The sequence below is a fragment of the Grampus griseus genome (assembly GCF_964374135.1).
Source record: "Grampus griseus genome assembly, chromosome: 19".
NCBI classification, from domain to species: Eukaryota; Metazoa; Chordata; class Mammalia; order Artiodactyla; family Delphinidae; genus Grampus; species Grampus griseus.
Window position 1 is genome coordinate 29,122,588 of NC_139013.1, and position 22,571 is coordinate 29,145,158.

The following is a 22,571-nucleotide window of genomic DNA, read 5'->3' on the forward strand; positions in this document are numbered from 1 at the left end:
AAATAGACATCCAGCCCACAAGCTCTAGTTTGCCAACCCTGGTCTAAGACAATTAACAAAGCCTTGATTTGTAGTATCTGCCAGTTTCCATGGCATAAATACCTGCACCATGGCTGGTGGCAAGCTACCAATGTAATGTCACTGCATGCAGAGCTGGGAAAGGATGAAGCACCAGGTCACCATTATATAGTCTCTACCATAGAGATACGGTAGAGATAACTTCAATAACAAAGTTAATAGTAAAATGTGGTAACCCTCTATGACCTTTTTGAACAGTTCAAAAGTGAAACAGAGAAATCAGGGTCCAAAGATATCACAACAGTAGATCAAAGTTTGGAAAGGGATTAACGGCATCTTCACGAACTGCAGTTTAAAATTCCAATGTATTAAACAAGTCCTTTTTGAAATGGTAATGCCTTGTACCTGAGTAGAAAAGACAATTAAGATAATGTGTTAATTTTCCCCTTGAATCTGACAGTAATATTTTGATCCTGTTAATTATCCAGAGAACAGTAAATGTATATAATATGATAGCTCTGTGCAGAGCTGACATGCTTTCCCTGGTTAAGTAGGCACACTTATCCTATAATTAGCTGCTTGGAATGCAATTTCCATTCCTCCCTGAATACACCCACTAAAAAATAAACCAGTGTGGCGGTTCAGCGCTGATCCAGCCTGGTTTTCCCCCTGGGAAAGTGGCCAATGATTATTTACTAAAACTTATCCTCCTTTCAAAACTATCAGAAAATAGCAGTCTGGTTGCTAATGATTTCTGGCAGGTGAGGGTTAATCAATGCCTTCAGATCACCAAAAGACCATGTCATTACAGCCCCAGCATGCTTGCTTTCTCCAAGGGATAAACTTATTGATGTCACTCGCTGAGCATTTTAATGAGAGTTCATTTCAAAAGGGCGACCTTTTAAGTGGGCAAGTCAGTCCACGAGGCGGAGAAATATGGACCCCAAATTATTTTCATAAACTGGCAAATAGGGTTTTTTTAGCTAATAGTATGAGGTTCAGAACGATACTTTCTTTGGAAAGGAAATTGTGGCTGGTTTAATCATGCATTTTACAAGATGTTTTATACATGTATTTATTCTTTTAAAACAACACACTCCAACACCTCTCCAGGAAGGCTGATAAAGGAGGTGAGTTCTTCCACTAGGATGGTAGCATGTAGGCTGTTACACAATGGTAATCTACAGCTCCCCATTGTATTTAACATGTTCTGTAAAAGCACAAACCATTTCTATCTTGTTTTAGTCCTATTACATGTCTGTGTATCCAATCTCCTCCAGTATTTTCAACAAGCGTGTTAGGGTGGAAATAACACTGGGTCTGGGGTCAGAACATCCAGGTTCAGGTTCTAGCTCGTTCTATTTCTAATCGCGGGACCTTGAAAAAGACACACAATTTCTCCAGGCGTCAGGTGTCCACATCTGTGAAGAGCATCATTGGGCCATCAAGGAAATACTTTCTAAAACACTGTACAGGGGTAAGGAATTGCTATTTTTGCCTTTGGATCCCTACGGAGAGGGTCTAGTTTATAACAGATGCTTTCAGATCTGCAGAATAAATAAATGCATGAAGGGATGCACGCATCCCTTCGTTTAATAGTCTTCAGACTTCAGATGAGGCTGGGTAGTAGATAGTTTGAGATCATGCACTCGGGGGAGCCTGGCTGCCTGGGTTTGCATCCCAGCTCTGCTACTGACTCAATGGCTGTGTGACCTTGGGTGAAATTACTTCATCTCTCAGGGCCTCAGTTCCTCATCAGCAAAATGGGAGGGTGGTAATAGCTCTTCACTGGATTGTTACAAAGGTAAAATGAGTTCATATAAGTTAGTTTCTTGGAGCAATGCCTATATAAGTATGAACTATTATTACTTTCATCATGATGTAGAAAATTTACCAAACAATATACTATGTTCCAAACTCAGCACTTAATATTTCAGACCTATTTTTCCTGGGAATATGACACTAATAAGAAAATGTAGCTTCTCCTCTGAAGTTTTGCCTGGACAGTCAGGCCTTCATGGATGTATCACCAACCTCTTGGTGGTCATCTGCTCTCCTTTTTCTTCTCTCTGTGGCTTGGATCTGCTCATGGGATCCATTGCAAGGAGCACAGGCAAGCCTGGGGCTTAGCTAAGACCAAGGGATTAGGGTTGCGCTGTCTTGATGAATAATGACAACAGTTGAAGTTCAAGTTAAGCAAGCTTTGTCGAGGTTGGGAATAATAGGATCACTGTTTCACAGACCAAACAGTTTAGCTGTTTGTTTTACTTTAATGCCCAAACATGGGCTTGCCCCATGTTCCTGAAGAAGTCCAGCCACTCTCCTGGGGCCCTTTCTTCAATCAAAGCCAAAGCTCCACCTCTTGGGCCTGTGGTTGATGGCCCACCCTCTCCCCTGAGGAAGCCTTAGGGGTATCTTTAGCCCCTCCTCCAGGGCCCTGTGCCCATAGGGAAGGAACCCATCATTGACACGCCTATGATGTCACGCTCGCGTGTCCATTCATCCAGCATTCATTCATTCCCCCTTCATCTGCAACATGCCTGCATTCAAACAGCCCTTCACTCCAGCTTTTGGTCCTCCCATCGCTCATTCATTCACACGTTCACTGGATACCTTCTGTGTACCTGGCACCACTCCAGGCCATGGGAATACAAGAGTGAACTAGAAAAAGTGCCTGTCCATGTCAAGTACACATTGTAACAAGCTCCCAGATGATGCCCATGTGGCTGGACCACAGACTACGCTTTGGGTAACAAGGCACCAGATAGCAGGGTGCTGAATGCCGCACCCTCAAAATGAAAATGGCTTTTCTCAGACGCATGCATCTCTCAGGTGGTGATCGGTGCAGTAATCGGATCGAAAATTATCAGGCACGGGGAACATTCCCGGTCGCCCGAGTTCACCCTGCCTATTCTTAAACTCACCTCCCAGGGAGGGACTATAGAAGGATGCTTTTTCTTGACCCATATTTCTTACGGTAAAACTAATTTGTGATAGAGGACCCAGATGAGGGCATACTTTTAGGACAGAGGGATGTAGCAAGTACTCCTAAAATCACACCCTTCCAGCAGCTCTTTATTCTGCCTCTCAGTGAATATTTATTTTCTCCCGACCCTGCGCCAGGCATTGTACAATCTAGGAATTTAATGGTGAAGAAGGCAATTCAAACCTCTGTTCCCACAGACCACGGGGAAGCCTGACCTAGCCTGGGGGCTCAGGAAAGCTTTCCTCATGAAAGCAACCCTTGTATTGAGACCTGAATGCTGAGAAGGGTTTAACCAGGCAAAGGGCAGCGTCTGCACAGAGGGCAGAGGATGTGCAAAGGCCCAGTGTGGGAGGAAAGGGAATGTGTTTGAGAAACTGAAAGGCAAGAATGGAGAAGACAGCAGGGATGTGAAGATGGGACTGGAGATGCGACTGGAGAGGGTCAAACCAGGCAGATCTTCTTAGGCCCCATTAACACCTAGGGGTTTCATCCAAAGAGCAATGAGAAGCCCTTAGAAGGTTTAGAATAGGACAGACAAACATAATAAGTCACTCTGGCTGTTGTGATTTCAAAGGCCTGGAGGGGACCAGATTAGCTCTAGGGGGTCACTGGGGGCTCCTGCAGTGGTCTGGGCAAAGAACTATGGAGCTGGGACTAGAGATGACGCCTGGAATCAAGAAAAGACCCGAGGAAGGGCTGCCCTTGCCCTCAGGCCCATCCTGGGCTGCACCTCCCCCGGTACCCTCTGCCCAGATCAGCTATGCTCCATCCCATCTTCTCCCTTTCAAGGCAGAGACCGGCGCCTTTCACCCTAGCAATTCTCCCTGGAGTCTAGGCCAGCACTTGGCTCAGCCCTAAGGAACAAGTGATCCGGATAATGAGATAAAACACAGAAATGAAACTGTTCGAGAAACTGCAAAGCAATGAATGAAATGATTGCTGGGTTAGTATAAATCGAATGTGCAAGGGCTGAAAATGCACAGAGTAAAGATGTGATTCAGAGGTGCTGAATTATTAACTGGAAACACATAGGGACTCTTATATAAGAGGCCCTATAATCCCCAGGAAGCAAACTGGTCTCCCCTAAGCCAAATATGGCCCAGAGGCCTCTTTTGTTAGGCCTGCACCGTGCTCACTAATATAATGATTTTTTTTTTTTTAATTTTTAGAGTTGAAATTAGATGCCAGTGTTTAAGAAGAAAATAAAACATTGAGAGATTTTTATATTAAAAACCTGAATTTCCAAATCCTACTGGGGGTAGCGAGAGCCAAGCTATACCCATCTGGGGCTGCACAACAGGATCTTCCCTCAGCCTGGGCGTGTGTCCTGCTTTCCAGTTGCCACAATCTCCACTGCTCCCTACTGCCTCACAACACAGAGGCTGGTGTCATTTGCTATATGTCATCACACCTGTGCTGTTTTGTTCTTAGAGCAAACAGAACTGTGACCTACTTCTCAGCCCCTTGTCTCTATCCTTGGTTGAAAGATGAAAGCTAGACAGAGACGGTAATGTGTTTCAGCAAAAAAAATCAAAGCAAGTAGGTTTTGATGGGAAAGGGAAGAATTTTTTAAGTATCATTTCATATGCAAAGAAAGTATATCAGTCTTATTTTCTCGTTTTGGAACCCTGCCTGCACTTGGGTTTGGAACTGCTGATCCAATCCAACTCTCTTATTGTATAGATGCACACATGGAGTCCAGAGAGGTGCAGCAACCTGCCAAGGATCACACAGCATTAGAGAGCAGGTTGGGACTAGAACCAGTAGGTGGAGGGTACAAATCAGCAGATGGGAGGAGGGGGGGAAAAGGAAAGGGAAAGTGACTGACAGGTGGGAATAACTGAAGGACTACCTGGGCAGAGGGGGGTTAAGTGCCTGAGTTAGTGAGTGGAGGGGCAGGAAAAGCTGGAAAAGAGGGATGGGAGAGAGGAGGGTTCTCAAAAGTCCTGAATCCAAGGTTCTCTCTGGGGAATTAAGACAAAGGTGATGGAGAATGACCAGTGTTACTTTGGCAGCAGCAGGAAATACAGTAAGTCCAGCAAGGGTGCCCCTGCACTAACCATGGTAAAAAAACAAGGAGAACCTGCCCAAAATGGTATTTACCAGCACAGACCCCCGTAAGTAAGTGGATGGGGATGATGAGGAAACTTGATCTAGCTCAAGTCTAACGGGCATGGCCTGGGAAGCCCAGACTCTCTGCCTTTTGCCTCTTTGGGGGTCAGCACTGTCTGTTCACCCTGGGACTCGGGTTGGAACGGACAGAACTGCTGGGACCTCAGTTAAGTTTGTTCTCTCTTGTTCTTGGTCAGGCAGACTCCTAAAGGGACACTTAAGACATCTAAAGGCCAATACTCCTTTTAAAGCAGCTAACTGGTTGGAACAGCCTCCAATGTCATGCAAAACGTGACTTTCTTCACTACCTGGTTAATTTTTAAGTCGAGACATGATCATAAATAATGGAGACAGAGGACCATCTGTCACTCATGAGTTTCTCAATTGAGTTATTATGTTTGAAATTTCAGTTTGACAGAGACTAAAACACACAAGCTAAGGGCAACAAACAAAAGGACCTATAAGAGGTATATGCACCCAAATGTTTACTGCAGCATTATTCACAATAGGAGACAGGGAAGCAACCTAAATATCCATGGAAGGATGAACGGACAAAGAAAATGTGGTGTATACATGCAATGGAATATTATTCAGTCTTAAAAAGGACGGAAATCTTGCCATTTGCAGCAATGTGGATGAACCTGAAGGACATTATGCTAAGTGAGCCCAGACCACCCATAACAGTTAACTAACCCTCTCAACTTGTCTTCATAATCCTAACAGCCTATCAAAATGCAAGCGTGGTATTTGTATTCAAACTACTGCATGATTCTCAAATTATATCATCCTGCTTATAGTTTAAGTTCTAAAGGCGTCAAATAATTTAAGGGATGCTTTCATTACAAAGTGGCATTTGTTTGCAAGTCTCAAATCCCAAAAGATCATTTTTCCCAGAGCCTCCAACTAGGGTACATAGTATATTATTCATGATTACGACCATAGCTCTGGGTTATCAAGAAAGGTTAAAACCCAAGAAAAACAAACAGAAAGAAAACAAAAAGAAAAGAAAGGAATGTGTGACTATCAAAACCTATTGAGAAAAAAATTCCCAGCTCTTAAATCTAAGAGCTAAGGTCATCTCGTCTAAGGTCGAGGTATCTGGAAATTTCACTCATGTGAAACATCTTACTCCCACTGATGCCAGATTAAGGAGGTCTTCTTTACATTATTGCAGATGAATTAAGCACTGTTTCATTGTTTCTCAAAGCATTTGTAAGAGTGTGGTGACAGAGGAAATGTCTGCATTTGAAAGGAAGTCTTAAGGGGTTGTGAAATCTCAGGAAGGTTCTTAAATGACCTAACCAGATGTTTTGAAGTCTGATACACCCTTAACCCAAACTGAAATTCATAAAAAAGTCAAAAGCAATAGAGTCAAATTGATTCCAAAATGCCTTTTCTAACAAATTTAACTGTTTACACCAAATGACTTTACTAGGGCCTCATTCCAACTGGGAGAGAGTATACAGTCATGGAAACAATGGGATTCATCATAAAGTTTGAAAAGGAAATGAAATTAAAAATTCGGGTAAGTCCTTAGTGCTGGCTAAATTAAGAATCCACATTTCTGAGGCTGTATGGAATCATGGTTAAGAGCCAGAGCCTATAGCCAGACTGCATTTTGATAAGCTGTTAGGACTATGACTAGCTCAACCACTAGACTCCTAGCTCGGTCACTTGCTAGCTGGGTGACTTTGAGAAAGTTACTTGACCCCTCTGAGCCTCAGTTTTCTCAACTGTAAAATGGGAATAAAAATGGTACCCACTTCACTGGGATGTTGTATGGATTAGATGAGATAGTAACGTGCCCAGAGCATAGTAAATGATCAGTAAATTTTACCTATTGGAATTATTTTATTTTTTTAATATTAGCAATATTATGTAGACAATGAAATGACAGGGAAACTGGGTTTTTTAATATTTAAATGTAAGACATTTAAATTTTAAAAAATATTATTTCAAGGAGGAGGAAGAGAAATAAGGTTATCTACACCTCTCCACCCAAGAAATAAAAATCCTGAGGTAAAATGTGGTTCCTTTAGTTGGTTTGTTTATTTTGTGGATGGGGAGTTACTTAAATTTGAACGGGTTTGGTTTGGTACACAGCATTTGAGACATGCACCAAAAATGTATACGCAGAGTCACACAAAATAGTACTGAGTTGCATCCACTCCAGGTCTAGCCCAGGGTTAAGAGGACCGTACAAAGTCTAAAGAACACCAGGCTGGGGTCTGGAGAACTGACTTGCCAGGTTAGTGTGATACTAACAAGACTGCTATCTTGAAGGGTGACCCTGAAGAATCAAGTCAATTCTGCTCTCTGGATTTCAACTTCCTAGTCCACAAAATGAGTGGGTTGAACTAAATGACCAATAAGGTTTCTTTAGGCTGTAACTGCTTACATGAAGCTGTGGTCTCTGTTCCAGGGAGAGACTTGGCTCTGGACTTGACCTCTGGCAGCACTACGGTTCTGGTCCAAAGCCAGCCACACACTCCATCTACACTGGATGCCTCCTCAATTCCCGGTGTGGTCTTGAGGGACCCAGGCAAGAGGATGTGAATGGACAGTCCAAACCCATGGCCCCTCTGGGAGAAATCACTCAAGTACGTGCCCTGCTGCTTCCAACTCAAGTCACAATCCCCGGCACACGCAAAGCCCTGCTTATCCCACTGGAGAGGAGGGTGGGAACCACTTTAAAGCAGAGCTGAAGACATAAATATTCGAGAAGCAATAGCTCCTTATTTTGGAGGACTCTGGAATGAAAGTCCAAGGTAGAAAAACAACACAACAACTGCTAGCATTTCCATTCTGAATAGACAATATATGCCAGGAGCTCTGAAATAAAGATAGTGTGATTCGTTTATTATTCCTTCTCTTTAAAACCTGCATTAATTCTGATTTCTATTTAAATAAGAATGATTAAATTTTATCAGCTGAGATGGAAATATTGTGATAAACACTGGCTCGTGGCCAAACTAATCTCCCAAGCCCACAGCTTACGGCCATTGTCTTGTATAGATATTTGAATGGCAATGGGCTTTTATCAGTATTTCTAAAGGCACTCATTTAATTATGTGGTTGTAAGGATTTTCAAAACCCAAAAGAATACCATCAATACATATTCATTTCTTGGATTAATTCAACATTAACATCAGAAAATATTGTTATTTAAAGGATGCTAGTACTTGGTTTTGCTTTTGCAAAAACTGAGGCACCCAGTTCTGGTTGCAATGCTGTCTTTTAAAACGTTCCCTCGAACTGAAACTAGGAAAATGCAATGCACAGTGAGGTAAGGCTGGAATTTAGAATTATAGGGATTAGAAGGAGGACTCCACAAAGTATTCTTTAACAAAGAATACTTCACAGAGGTTGGACTGTAGCAAGGAAAAAAAACAATCCCTGAACTAGGAAATTTGTACACATGTGCGGATCTTGTCAATCAAATGTAATATATTTGAAAGCCTCAGGAAAAAAAGATTCAAGGGCAGGGGCTGTCTAGGTGTTTCCTGCCCCAAACCATACCCAGAAACTTGAGCGATCTAGATTTCATCACCATAGGGGATACTGCGTTTCTTCAAGAACTGATTAAAAGATACAAAAATACACCTGCCATGTTTAGCATTCATGTTTCCTCCAAAGTACGTCTTTATTTTTCAACATTATGATGAATCTGTTTGGGAAGCAAAGACTCACACTCTACCTTAAGCTTGGGATATCTTCTTGTATCAGGTTGGCTGAACGGGACAACTCCATTCATTGGAACTGCGACCCACATGGTTTGTGTCTGCAAACTCAACACCTACTACCCTTTTTCTCGTGTGTCTTTCAATCTGACCAAACCACCAGGCAACTCCTCCCGTGCTGATCATTTGAGGGGAGCCAGGTAGAGACGGGGACTAGATAGGGAGGGGAGGAGAGAGAAGGGGAATGGAAAACGAGCCAGTTGTCAATCTTGTTAAGACGGATCTATTTTTTGGGTTACCAACTGCCCTGGTCTGAGGGGTTTCCTGGGATGAAGAACTTTGAGTGCTAAAACCAGGACAGTCTAGGGAAAGCGGTTGGTCCCCCTATACTATTTATCTTTTGGCTTAAGCTTCCAGGTCAAGCATTCTAAAGGTTCAAACAAGCTGGGAAAGAGGAGATATTTAGATTTGGTTGAAGATTACTGAGAGGACCACCTGTCACAACACAAATGCTGACTAAAACTCGTAGAGGACATGTATTTTATAGAATCGGGGAGGTAAAGAGGACTTTTAAAAACAATTTCCCTGGGCTTCCCTGGTGGTGCAGTGGTTGAGAGTCTGCCTGCCGATGCAGGGACACGGGTTCGTGCCCCGGTCCGGGAAGATCCCACATGCCGCGGAGCGGCTGGGCCCGTGAGCCATGGCCGCTGAGCCCGCGCGTCCGGAGCCTGTGCTCCGCAACGGGAGAGGCCACAACAGTGAGAGGCCCACGTACTGCAAAAAAAAAAAACCAAAACAATTTCCCTCAGAGCATGCTCAGTAGAACACTAATTCCATGGGATGGAATTTTAGCGAAAAATGGTTTAGAGATCAAATAATGCTACTTAAAAAGGTTCCTTTATTGCAGGACTTATCAGAGCCTTGAATAAGCTAACAATCATTGTTCATTAACATGTTTGACCACAGAATCCTCTTTCCCAAGGAGCATCTTAGGATAGCAGTATTTGGAAGATCCTACTTTAGGAAGCACCACTCTAGGCCAAAGTCCTCATTTTAAAGATGGAGAATAATACTCCGGTTTGTCTAGTTACAGGCAAGGCTGGTGCTACAGCAGTTTTTCAGAGTTTAATGTGCACAAGAATCACCTGGGCCTCTTGTTAACCTGCACGTTCTGATTCCACAGGTCTAAGGTGGGGCCTGAGATTCTGCATCTTTCACAAGCTCTCAGGTGATGTTCACGCTGCTGGTCCATGGACCACACTTTCAATAGAGAAGCAAGTCTCCTAAGTTTATGCTTGTCCCACTGCCTTGTAGCCCCTTTGTGAGTGGAACTAACTAATTCTCCTATCAAAGCAGCACCCTTGCCTTATTCTGGTTTCATTTGCTGAGTTGATATCTCCACTTCTTCAAAGCTACTCCCTGTAGTGATAGGACACATCGAGATTAAGGAAGTATTTCCCGGACCCTAAAATAAATTTTCTTTTTGCTCTATTATAAATTAGAAACAGATAAAGCTTGTCACTAAGTGGTTTATTTGGAGGCTCTATACAGAAATTTAGATCAAAAGTTATTTGAAATCATTGTTTAACTGAGTCAAATCAACAAAGGACACTTTCCATGACCATTTCCAGGTATTTTTTAATTGTTTTGGAAAAACATGGTATGCATCTAATGAAAATGTGCCCAGTAATTGTGCAACTAACTGGCTATTGCCATAATATGAATAGACAGTGACTAGCAGATGCTCACTCAGCATGCGGATTTTATGCTACAAGGAAAACGTACCCACCCCGATACTTCAAAAGCTTTTGTACCTGCACGTGTACAATCCTCACATTATCGCATCATATTGTTGATGTTGCCAGGAAAAGTCAGCTTATTGAGATGGTATCTATGTAACAGCCATATGACTTGTCAATTTAGGGCAGGGGAGGGATGGGTAAGGAGGAATGATCCAAAAGGAAGAAAAATGACTTGCTTATTGACGAAATTTTTACTTTGCAACAAATAGTTGTGACATAGTTCAAAGGACAGATGATGTCTGTATCTTCATGACACTGAAGCCAACCACAGGTAAACAGAGCATGCTGGGTGGTAAGCGGTTAGAATACTATTCCTGTTTACAGGCCAGCCTCTCCCCACAAAAAGCTGATCTCAGACATTTCACCCAACCTGGCCAGTCACCCCAGAGATCTCAGCCAGAAGGGACTGAACTTCCCAGGATCCAGATGACTGAAGGGAGAAGGGAAGGCAGATTCTACTGCCTGGAGACTCAGCCCCTGGACACAAGAAGCAGATTCTAAGTCCAGACTGAAGGCTGGGGAGCCTTCACCTAACTTTTAGTTCCCATGCAGAGCGGGACCTCAAAGTCCCCACATTCAAGCTCTATCTTTGCTGCCCACTAGCTAATGCATCATTTTTCGTCTCCTCCCTGTGAAGTGGGAAATAGCAGTCACTGTCTCACAGAGTTAGGAAGGTTAACTGAGAAAACTGCATATATTACTTTGCATGTATTACAGGGCAGATGTTGACAAAGCTGAGCTATAGTTTTTTGGTTTAGGTTTTTTTTTTTCTTTAATTACAGTAAGAAACTTGAGATCTACCTTCTTAAAAAATTTTTTTAGATTTATTTTATTTATTTATTTATTTTTGGCTGCGTTGGGTCTTCGTTGTTGCGCACGGGTTTTCTCTAGTTGCGGTGAGCGGGGGCTACTCTTTGTTGCGGTGCGTGGGCTTCTCATTGCGGTGGCTTCTCTTGTTGAGGAGCATGGGCTCTAGGTGCGTGGGCTTCAGTAGTTGTGGCCCACGGGCTTCGTTGCTCCGCGGCATGTGGGATCTTCCCGGACCAGGGCTCGAACCCGTGTCCCCTGCATTGGCAGGCGGATTCTTAACCACTGCGCCACCAGGGAAGCCCCCTTCTTAAGGTTTTAATACAGAATTGTTCACTGAGTTATGTTTTAACAGTCAAACTTACATCCCATTTTGCTGGTTGCATACATTCTGATCATACATTTGTTCACACATTACATGGGTTCCTACTGAGCACCAGCCTTGTGAAACACTGGGAAGTCAAGGCGAAGAAGACACTAGCCCTGCCCTCAAGGATCTCTTGTGGGTTCTTAGGGAGGCTGACACTGAAATCAACAATTATGATACAGCCGAATGACTTGCATTGGGAGGAAACGGGGTGGTGGGTGTGGGGGAGCATCTCACCAACCCCTGCAGGGGAGCAGTGGGGAGGAGTCACGGAAGAATGAGGAAAGATGTCCCAGAGAAGGAAGCTCTCTGATCCCTCCTCTGTCTCCTTGGCTGGCTCTTATTCCAATGCCTGAAGCTATGCACAGATCCCAACCCGATCCCTTCTCTTCTCAACCTCGCGCTCCGAAATGATATCATCTCTTGTTCCACGTCTATGCTGCTGACCATCAGGTCTGCATTTCCTACCTTGACTTCTCTCCCAAGGCTCAGATGTGATGATCAGATGTGATGAGCTGGGTTCTCCAGAAAGGAGTAATGCCTATGAAAGATAAAAGTGGATGCGTTATTTAGTCATTGCTGTGTAACAAATTACCCCATAGTTACTGTGGGTCAAGAATATGGCTCAAGTTAACTAGGTACTTCTGACTCAAGGTCTCTCACGAGGCTGCAATCAGTGTCAGCTGAAACTCTGCTCTTATCTAAAGGCTCAAATGGAGAAGGATTTGCTTCCAAGGTCACTTATATGGTTATTGACAGAATTCAGTTCCTTGAAGGCTATTGATCTGAGGCCCTCAGGTGACTATTGGCTGGAGTCTACCCTAAATTTCTTGCCTTTCCATAGGGCAACTCACAATATGGCAGCCTGCTTCATCAGAGTGAGCAACTGGGGGAGAGAGCAAGAGAGCCCTAGGGAGACCGAAGTCACAGAAATGACTTCCCATCGTTTTTTGGCTGATTTCCATTTATTAAAAGTGAGTCATTAGGTCCAGCCAATAGCCAAGGAGAGGAGATTACACAAGGGCGTGAATGCTGGGAGACTGGGAATCATTGGGAACCATCTTAGAAGGGAGACTGGTACAAAGGAGGAAGCAAGATTGGACCACAATGCAGAGCTGATACCAGTGAAAGGAAAAGTGGGGAGGAAGCAGGATTAGGAAGAAAGAGCCTCAGAACATAATGTTCATCCGATAAACTCTTAACCAATTCAACAGGAAGCTCCAGAACAATGGTTGCCGTTGGTGGAGTTCTGCATGGGGCAAAAATGGCCAAGACCTAGAGACTGCCTAGGAGGAGCATGGTCTTGGCTGAAAGCTGAGGTGGATTCTGAAGGCCAACAAACAGAGGCTTGAGGTAACTGCCTTCTTTGTAGCTGAATGGCAAGTTCTTTCTGGAAGGGAGATGTGAGTGGCACACCTTCCAGGCCCCCATCTCCACCGCATGTAGATCAATGTTTTGTACAATCTAGGCACTCATCAAATGCTTCCACCAAATTATCAAGTGCATAACTTACTAATGATGCTTATTTAAAATATCAATTATTTATTATTTGTGCAAGAGGAATATTCATAATCACACTGAGACAGTAGCCAACTGATGAACCAGTTATGCAGTCAACTAACAGGGCTGTCTAACCCTTTGCTGCATCTTCAAAAGTTGAGTTCTTTCCTGCTTCCTCCAAATGACCTTGGCTTTGTGCATACAGCCTTAGAAAAGAGGCCTATGTGGACCAAGGTAGTTCTAGATCAATGGGTTTCTCTGACTCTTGGTTTTACAAGCTTTCCACTGAGAACAGAAGTGCCCCAAAGTGCTGATGGTTGGATTGTGATCATGCATCCCACCTGTGGGAAGGACTTCACACACCATTAAACACCAGGAGAACATATATTATTAAATCTGTCCTCCTCCATCAGGTCTTCTCCACTAAAGGTTTGCTAAATAAAGGTACCATTTAGCCAAACCAATCTTCACATGCCATATCCTGGGGCACCCTCTCTAGTGAAGTGTAACTACGTTGTAATATCTCGTGAATATCTGTTTAATGTTAGTTGCTCTTCTAGACTATAAGCTCCACGAGGGTAAGCACAATGCTTTGGATGTGCAGCATTTAGTACGGGTCTGGCAAAAATGCAGGGACTCGACGAATGAATGAATAGTGAGATGCATGGCTCTTTGATCTGTTTTGGGAATCTAGATTTTCGTGCATCAAACTTGGTCTGGGAAGGAGGTGCCCTTGTATTCCCGTGCTCCTTGTGAGGCCAGACAGAAGAAAGCTCATCTAACTCCAGGGCTCTGGAACAATGTGCTCAGTTTGGTCAAGTTGATGGTCAGGTTACATTCTGTTGCAATTTTGCATGTTGAAAAGCTTTCTAAAATATATTAATCTAGCTATCCTGTCAACCGATATTCATTAAGCACCTACTGTATACCCATCTAAGCAATTTATGGCTGTTGGCTGACCGTCTCTTTTTACCTACTTATCCATTTATTCTCCTTCTCACTTTTATGTACTTTATCCATCCATATATCAATTCATTTATTATTTTTTTTTATTTTTTTATTTTTTTTGCGTTACGCGGGCCTCTCACTGTTGTGGCCTCTCCCGTTGCGGAGCACAGGCTCCGGACGCGCAGGCCCAGCGGCCATGGCTCACGGGCCCAGCCGCTCCGCGGCATGTGGGATCCTCCCGGACCGGGGCACGAACCCGCGTCCCCTGCATCGGCAGGCGGACTCCCAACCACTGCGCCACCAGGGAAGCCCTATCAATTCATTTATTTATGCACACTTTACCTTATTCCAATATGTATTGGAGGTGGTTTATAGAGATCCATATAATATACCACTATAATATAAATTATGAGTAGGTGAAAAGGAAAAGGAAAAAGCATAAACTCATTATGTATGGACTGAATCACTAATCATTCAAACTCTTACTGGCAAAAAAAGTGATGGACTGGACTCTACGGATCACAGCAGGTGCTCAGGTGTAAGATACTGGGGCAGATCTACCATAAAAAATTCTTTGTGGAGCGTTTTCTTCATTTAACCATTGGAATAAATCTTTCTCATGCTTGTGTGTGTTTTAAAGGGCTTTGAAGATTTCAGGTAGCTCATTCATTCATTCTTTTTTGTTGTTCTTATGTTTACTAAGCACTTACTAAGTGCTGGGCACCGTGCTAAGTATCATGGTCTAAGAAAAAGGGTGCTGAGCGCATGTGTTTTTACTGTTAGGCTCCAGGTCTGAGAGTTATAAGTCCTGAGTTCTCTCATGGCTCTGGGGTTGCTTTATTGTGTGACTTGGCTGAGTCTATCCCAGTCTCTGGACCTTGAGGTCTTCATGTGAAAATGATGGACTAAGTGAATATTCTTAACTAGATCTAAAATTAACTAATATAGGACAGGCTGGATTGAAGCAAATCAATTCAGCAATTCTTTTGGTCCCATCCCATTCCTCAGCATAGCTCGAGAAAACTGACTCCTGATCAATGATTCCTGGAAGCTGTATTTTTAGCATTTTATCCTCAGCTGGCATGCACATCACATGGAAGTGTTCCAAAACCCCAAAGTGATGTTACCTAATGAACCCTTTCAAAATATTGTGACCTAAAGAATAGGTGCTTCTATCATGGAAGTGAACTCTCAGAATACACAAGGATTTAAATGCCAACATCCTATTTAAAAAAAAAAAAAAAATAACCAGCGCTAACTGAGCTTTGCCGACCGGCACTCATCTAAACGTGTGATAATGCATCATCTCATTTAGTTCTGGCAAAGCCCTATGAGACAAGTTTTCATTATTGTCCCCATTTTACTGATAAGGAAACTATGGAGCAAGAAGGTTAAGCATTGGGCTTCCCTGGGGGTGCAGTGGTTGAGAGTCTGCCTGCCGATGCAGGGGACACGGGTTCGTGCCCTGGTCCGGGAAGATCCCACATGCCGCGGAGCGGCTGGGCCCGTGAGCCATGGCCGCTGAGCCTGCGCGTCTGGAGCCTGTGCTCCGCAACGGGAGAGGCCACAACAGTGAGAGGCCCGCGTACCACAAAAAAAAAAAAAAAAAAAAAAAAAGAAGGTTAAGCATGATAACTTATGTCGCAGACCGGAGATGTGAGCCCAGGGAGTTGGACTCCAGATCCAGGCTCTTCCCTCTCACTTGACCACACATCTTTCCATCCAAAGACTCATACCTGTAGCCCGTAGGTGCTCTGTTAGCTTGTGGCTTACTTTTTAAAAATGCCTTATTACCTATAATCTGTTTCTGATGCTTCTAGCTAAGAAAATAATCTCAATGTAAACAAATATGAGAGATTCTTTTCAGAACGGATTTCCAGCTCCAATAACGTGATTTTGATTCGCAACAATAAAGTGCATAAAGATACTTTTACTCTAAACCTAGAGCTGGCAAACTTTTTCTGTGAAAGGCAAATGGTAAATCTTTTAGGCCCTAGAGGCCATAAGCTCCTCAAATCTGCTATTGGAGTGAGAAAGCGGCCAATATTTAAACACGTGATCATGGCCATATTCCAATAAAACTTTATTTATGGATACTAAGTTTTGAATTTAACGTAATTTTTATGTGTCACGAAGTACTCTTTTTCTGATTTTTTTACAACCATTGAAAAACGTGAAAACCATTCCTACCTTGGAGGATGAACAAAAACAGGCAGGGAGCTGGATCCAGCCCATTGGCTACTGTTTGCCAATCCCTGCTCTGAACTGCTCACTGACATCTGATTCAACCTTTGGGAACAAACAAGGCTTTTCTTAAAAGAAAAATAAAACCACTAGACACTCGGTTTTCTAATTTCTTTGCAATATGAATCTCTGTTTTCTTGGTCAAAATGTGTCCTATTTTCCTAGAGATTTAAAATTCTACATCAATAAATATTTAACCGTCAAGAAAGTTAAATTCCCCTTCTACTTTGGCTGTCAATAAGTGGAGCTCAGGACCGTTGTCTATACTTGTTACAAAATTCAAGACAAAGTAAAATATATATTCCCAAATATCTACAAATGCACACATGAAATATAGGTGTATTTTAAAGAATAACCTAACAGAAAGTACTTTAAATTTCACAGCCGCTGCTAATGCAGGCAGCTAATCCTATTTACATTCATATTAGCCTTGGTATCTTTTTCCCTAAGATTTACCTATTTGTATGCCTGCATGAGTTAAACTGCCTTTTGCATGATATCAGTACTTTTGTAATTTAAATCTATAAAAGGCAATTTCTTTTAAATATACTTCCTAACAGTGGGTGAAAGAGGCACCAAAGTTATTTGAGGGCTGTACACCTCGGTGAACATGTGTGCTGAACTCCAGGCAATATGCAGAATGTGGGAATTAATCTTATACTGTAGGAACGGAATAGAAAATGAAATCAAAGCTGAGAAAGAAACAGCCTTTGAAAAGGACCACTTTGCCGTTATCGAAGGAAATGGTGTGTTTTAGAATTGGTATTTAGACAGGTGAAACTTTCTCCCTTTCTGTAAGAGTGGTGAAGACTGTTTGCTTTCTTCATTGTGATATTTTTACATCCCAAATAACTTTAGCCACCTGGTAAGCAAGTTTTACGATTTAATGTTGGTGTTGGCTGATAAACAGAACGCGGTTGACAATTTGGTGACCAGGGTCAATTTTAAGGTGTCCACTGTGACTCCCCATGGAACATGGAAGCAGTGTAAGCGGGTACGTATTGAGGGGCTAGGGGTGAGACTCCAAAGATACAGAACAAAGTGTATCCAGCTGGAGCTACATTTTTTTCTTCATATAATTCCTATGAAATGTTCACCCTCACCATCTCCAGTTGACATAAATGAGATGCAAGTAGGTTAATGTATAATCTTGCCCCAAAGAAATAGTTTCTTCCAATATGTAGGGCACACACATCAACATGCTTCTTTTCTAAGCAGGGCTGGGATTTTTTTAGCAAAATTCACTGGGGTTGGGAGGGCGGGAGGTGAAATCCGAGGGGAGGGACTTCCAGATGCATGCCCTCACTTCTGGTTACACTGAGCACGTCCTCCCAGGAGAACTGGCCCTCGGGTTCACTTCCTCTGACGCTGGTCAGGGCATGTCTCCCAGAGCTCACCAGGTCATGGGCTTGAAGGAACCCATACCAAATTTCAGTCTCATGTAGAAAGTCTTCCCACAATGAAGCCAGGAAAAGACACAGTTCCAAACTGCGCATCCAAGGTAGTGGGGCTGGTCAGACTTGGGGCCTGAGACCTGCACAGAATTAGCCCCAAGCTTCAGATGCACCTCGGGAACGGAATGTCCCTCCATTTTATCCTAAACTTCGTGCTATTCGCCCTTCTCCAACTGTAATGTCTACAGAACACCATGTATCTGGATGGAAATGGGGCATTTTGTTCACTACCCAGATAATTACACAAAGCTTCAGCCACTGGTTCATGACTCCTGAAGAACCCTCACGCACACAAGTACACACACACACACACACACACACTCAACCAAAATCCACCACCCTGAAAGGAGCCATTATAAATGTTTCATGTGAAACTTTCAAAACCCATCAGACTCACCAGAGTTTTCAAATTAACTCCCTTATTGCCCAAGGGATCGCTCTGAAAGAGATTTCTCCAGCCTCAAATCTCCTGAAGAAAATTCTGAATTTGAAACAGAATGCAAATAATGCGTTTTGACTCCCTAATCAACAAATGGGATCAACTTGAATTGATTAAGAACCTTTGAAATTAGCTGTCTTTAATTCTCTCCATGGCCTGCTGCTGGTACTCTGAAGATAGGAGGGGAGTGTGTGTTGGAAAGTTTGGTCTCATTTTTTTTCAGAGCTCATATAATGGTCTTTTCTTAAAAAAAGAAAACACGTTTTAAAAATTTTAATGGTGACACAACTCTAAGAAAGCAAGCATTCACCTGGTGCAAATATATGGCTTTTCATGAAGTACATTTCCAATAGTTGGCTGCATGAAACCTGCACAACTTTACTGAAACAAACAAAAATCATAAAATCTGAAATGAATGTATAAATAATATGCAACTGTCTAGACAGTATAGGTCACTTGCAAAGAGAGCAGGTAGGGAAAAAATTGTCCATCAGTCAGACAACCATAACTGATTCTGATGCTAAATAATGGTGGAGATATTCAGCATTCTCTCTATGCGAAAGGCTTCGCTGAGCATTCTCCTCTTCCCAAGCCAGTGGCCTTCTGCTTATCTAGTGCTTTATGCAGTCTGGAAAACGCACTTACTATTTAAACATTAAAATTAATGCCCAAAGAACAGCAGTTGAGCAAGGCGGGGGGAGGGGTTGCCACTGACCTGTGTGATTGGCCTTTGGTAAAGCAAAAATAGCCCTTCTAGATCAACAATATGAGATTTCCATACCCACAGAATCTTAAACAGATGTAGTTATGGAAACTTTAGGCTAGCAAAAGACCCAAACACACACACTCAAATTTCATGGAACTTTTTTACTCTCCAGTAATAATGTGTAAGAATAGATTCAGGTCCTTAAATAGTGTACTTTTAAAAAATTTATAATAATCTGTGTACATAGCAAAAAAAAAAAGGCTTGGAACTCAACCAAATGCGTTAAATAATGATTGCGGTTTTTAGCACCCTGGAATGTGATAATCTCAGCAGTCACAGAGCAGGGCGATGGCTGCTACCATCACTGCCCTCCCAAACTATGAACACAGGTGAGGTTCATCAGCTTGTGCCTGGGGGTGGGCGTTACCAACCAGCTGGCTTGGCAGCCCCATGGGCCCACACTCTCTTTGCGAGAGGAACCCAAAGTGAGGCTACCATGAATTAGGCCTAATGCCTGCAGGAGGAAAGATCCCTGCTCACCTTGCCAGGGAGAAAGTGGGTGGGCAGACAGGTGTCAGCCCTGCTCTGAGCTGAGCAACCATACTGGCCAAATGGGTCAAACCCTTAGGGAAGACGATGATAATAAAATAAGAAAAGTAACAGCCGCCATTTATGGAGCGCTTACTACATGTCAGACACTGAGCAATCGTAAAGGCCTGAGTCTGGAGGACTGTCTCATTCAACCCTCACCGCAATCCTAGGGAGCTGCTCTGATTTACTATCCTCATTTGACGTTGGAGAAACTTGAGGCTCAGAGCAAATAACTTGCCTGAAGCCAAACAGGAATAAGTGGCTGAGTGCAAGTTTGATTCCAGGTTCCTTTTTTTTTGCGATACGCGGGCCTCTCACCGCTGTGGCCTCTCCCGCCGCGGAGCACAGGCTCCGGACGCGCAGGCTCAGCGGCCATGGCTCACGGGCCCAGCCGCTCCACGCCATGTGGGATCTTCCCGGACCGGGGCACGAACCCGTGTCCCCTGCATCGGCAGGCGGACTCTCAACCACTGCGCCACCACGGAAGCCCTCCAGGTTCCTTTAAAGCGAAGCTCACCTCTTTCCCCGCGTGACCTTTTGCCTCTCCGGCTGCCCCTCCTCGGGGCCGACTTTGCCAGGAGATGCTGCGGGCACCGCGCCCCTGGGGCCCACAGCACAAGAACGTCCGCTTCTTGCAAGAAGCAAGATGCATACTTGCACTATGTTGGCATAAAGGCAAATATTTCTATTCTACGCAAGCAGTCGTAAAATCTCATTTTCTTTTCTTTTTTTTAATTAAAAAGGGGCCACGAACCGCAATGTTGGCGCTTGAGCAGAAGAGACTCCCCCGGCCTTCCGCTTCGCATACCTGGCCAAGCTGAAGAGAAGGGCGGTGGCCGCTCCGGAGGGATTCTGGTCCCGAGGCCGCGGAAGGGAGGGCGACGCTGTGTCTGCAAAGCCCGGCAAGTGGGCGCGGTTGGGCTCCGGTGCCCTCGCTCCGCTCTGGGACTCCTCCGAGGCCTGCAGGGACGCGGCGGCCTGCTGCGCCCTGGCCTGGAGCGATCTCTCGAAGCGTCGGGGACCCTCCTTCCGCTGGCGGCCGCCTCACGCAACGCGACTCGGAAGCGTCCTTGCAGCAGCCGCTCTGACTTCCGGGTCGCGGCCACCGGCGCCCCGTGAGCCCGGGCCTCTGCTCGCTGGTGTATGAGACGCCCTTCAACGCCCAGGTCAGCCCCCACCAGGCCCGCTGCTGCTACCTGCTGCCCTGCTGGGCCGACTTCCTTGACCGGATCGCAGATGTGGGCTTCGTGGGCCGCTGGTGGCTGCCGGGGTACCAGATGCGCGACTGCGACCTCAAGGCCCACGAGTTCCTGCACCTGCCGGCACATGTGCGCGCAGTCGGGCCCCACCAGCTGTACCCGGAGGCCAACGAGCGGCTCTTCGATGAGGAGAAGCCCAAGCCCGTGGTGCTCACCGCCTATCACGTGGTCCAGGCACTGTGGGAGGAGCAGGTCTTAAAGCAGGAGAAGAAGGACCAGGTGGCCCTGAGCCAGGCCGACCCGCTGGTGCCATCGGAGGTCGCGAGATGAAACCCAGTCCGGCCTGGGTCCGGACCGGGCTCTGAACCCCGGCAGACGGCTGGCCTGGGACTGTGCAGTTGGTGTGTGCAAGCCTCAGATGCAGAGTGATAGAAATAAATTACGTGTAGTGTTCTCTCCCTGGGATTTCACAAAATCGGGGGCCTCTGTCTGACCTGTTCCTTGTGAGCTGAAGCTAATTCATAGAGCCTTCTTGGTCTGGGGGTTGGGGAGAGCAGAGCGACATGCCATGTCATGTTTATCACTGCCAGAGTTGGTAAGGAGCCTCCGACAGAAATAAGCCTTTTTCACTGGGCTTCACGGTTCCCCTGACTGAGGTAGCACAGTTGTTAGGTGACTCCCAGACTCTCCTAAGAAACTTCAACTTTTCATTTTAGATTTTGAACTGAGGGCTTTCCTGGTGGCGCAGTGTTTGAGAGCCCACCTGCCGAAGCAGGGGACGGGGATTCGTGCCCCGGTCCAGGAAGATCCCACATGCCGCGGAGCGGCTGGGCCCGTGAGCCATGGCCGCCGAGCCTGCGCGTCCGGAGCCTGTGCTCCGCAGCGGGAGAGGCCACAACAGTGAGAGGCCCGCGTACCGCAAAAAAAAAAAGAATCCGCCTGCTAATGCAGGGGGCACGGGTTTGATCCCTGGTCTGGGAAGATCCCACATGCCGCGGAGCAACTAAGTCTGTGCGCCACAACTACTGAGCTTGTGCTCTAGAGCCCTCGAGCCACAACTACTGAGCCCGCGTGCCTAGAACCTGTGCTCCTCAACAAGAGAAGCCACCGCAATGAGAAGCCTGTGCACCGCAAAGAAGCCCCCGCTCGCCTCAACTAGAGAAAGCCGCACACAGCAACGAAGACCCAACACAGCCAAAAATAAAAACAAATAAATACATTTTAAAAAAACCAACAACAACAAAAGAACTGCCAGCGGACATTCTGGAACACCGATCTCAGTCATCTACCTTTTGGTTTTAAATTTGTCAGACGCCCTTGCTCAGCCCTTCTCACTAGGAGCAGTGGCGGCTGGCCCTGGTCACCTGAGGCCTCCCTCTGCCATCTCTCTCTTCCAGCAGGTCGGTCCTGAGACCAGGGCCATTTCATCCTCCCATCCCTTCCTCCTGGGCTACCAGTGTTATTTATTTTCAATGCCTTTGATACATTTCCCTCTTGTTTTGACCAAGCAAACAGCACACATCTGCTGCCACCAGGAGGTGTCAATAGTTCATACTGCTCAATTTGTACGCCCCAAATCCACTGTAGGGATGATTTTTGCCATGCCTGTATCTCAAGTTTCAATTTCAAAGTATTATGCTGCGTTCTTGGCATTAAAAATTCATAGGTTGAATTAAAGATTTATTTTTAAGGGGGGGTACCTTATTATAAGGCAAATC

At 44.8% G+C, this 22,571-nt stretch overlaps 1 pseudogene across 1 annotated transcript in view; it reads left to right on the top strand.

Moving 5' to 3' along the window:
• LOC309837337 (mitochondrial import inner membrane translocase subunit Tim29-like) overlaps positions 1–21,183 on the top strand; it is a 94,908-nt pseudogene extending 73,725 nt beyond the window's left edge. The window contains exon 3 of the transcript in view: positions 20,431–21,183. The product of the transcript in view is annotated as a mitochondrial import inner membrane translocase subunit Tim29-like (transcript). The remainder of the gene's footprint in view (positions 1–20,430) is intronic.
• The last annotated feature ends 1,388 nt before the right edge of the window (positions 21,184–22,571 follow it).